Source organism: Bidens hawaiensis, unplaced genomic scaffold, assembly GCF_021521415.1.
Source record: "Bidens hawaiensis isolate Kalapana, Puna unplaced genomic scaffold, B.hawaiensis_p1.1 tig00001016_1, whole genome shotgun sequence".
NCBI classification, from domain to species: Eukaryota; Viridiplantae; Streptophyta; class Magnoliopsida; order Asterales; family Asteraceae; genus Bidens; species Bidens hawaiensis.
In genome coordinates this window covers 2,776,598-2,777,784 of record NW_027491059.1, presented here as the reverse complement: position 1 = coordinate 2,777,784, position 1,187 = coordinate 2,776,598, and the positions used below count along the sequence as shown (strand labels likewise).

The following is a 1,187-nucleotide window of genomic DNA, read 5'->3' as shown; positions in this document are numbered from 1 at the left end:
GGTGCACTGATGAGGTGCAGTTGGTACATGGGTCCGGACATATTGTCATGTATAGGTGTTAAGCATGCACAGCGTGGGACCACAAAAGTAACGGTAGTGGTAGCGGCAGTGGTAATAGTACGTGAACTTACTTAGTGGGAAGCGGGTATTCAGGGAAATGGTTGGCTAAAATTTCGACCAATTCTTGGCGATGAATCACACTCTCAACGCATAGATAGCGACCAGAAGCCGAGGGAGTCTCGAACGCCAAAATGTGTGCCAGTGCCACATCTCGTACATCAACATAAGCCTGGACCAAATTAGCATAGGTCTTTGCTGACCCAGTGAGATACTTTAAAAGCCATCATGCGACTGCTACCACATTTTTTGTTCCTGTCACCGCTGGCTCCATCATTTTTTCCTGCTTAAACATACAATGAACTAGTTTTGTACCTGTCCGGTAGACGTTCCTGTAACTGTAGCATGTCATAGTGAACTAAATACATACCGGATCATTAGTGATTGGACAAGCAGTGTGGAAAACACCATCACATCCATTGATGGCTTCTCGTAAGCTCTCGAAATCGAGGAGATTACTTTTGTATAAAGTTAATCTCTCGTTCGCTCCTTCGAGTTCTCTTAGATGATTATTTTTCGGGTCATCTAATATTTTTTAACATGAAAAACTAGTTAAGACATTTGAAATATAAATAAACAACATTTAATATTTAATATTGTACCTGGATTTCTAACGGTTCCTCTAACAATATAACCTTTCTCCAACAGTGAAGAAACACTAAGTGACCCGGTGCAGATTATAGATAATCTGGGGGTTAAGTAATGTTTCCCACGAGAATGAGGTCCAACAGAGACAGTTGTTCTTCAGGGGACCTGCAAAACAAACACCGTAAGCTCGTCACTGAGAAGGGGGGGTTCCTCCTTGTGACCACCCTCCGGCGTGAGAATCAGACTAGATTGCTCTGAATATAAGTGTATATTAAGAGATTGCTAGATAACAGGATAGCAGATGATCTTACCATTCCAAGATGTTGGAGTATTTATAGCCGAAGGTAGGTTTCCTAGAAGGTACAGCCGGCTGAATAGTATTCCTGTTCTACCAATAGTGGACTATGCACAGGCCATACTGGTTGGTGGATAGGTTACGGCCAACAGTAACAAAGTCGGCTGCACTATTCCACCAACTGTAG

The 1,187-nt window shown here is 42.7% G+C and overlaps 1 long non-coding RNA gene across 1 annotated transcript; it reads right to left on the bottom strand.

Moving 5' to 3' along the window:
* Positions 1-346: 346 nt before the first annotated feature.
* Positions 347-765, bottom strand: LOC143552214 (uncharacterized). Its single transcript, XR_013138602.1, has 3 exons — positions 720-765; positions 488-642; positions 347-400 (listed from the first exon to the last, which is right to left on the bottom strand). It is a non-coding gene; the product is annotated as an uncharacterized LOC143552214 (long non-coding RNA).
* Between the last annotated feature and the right edge of the window lie 422 nt (positions 766-1,187).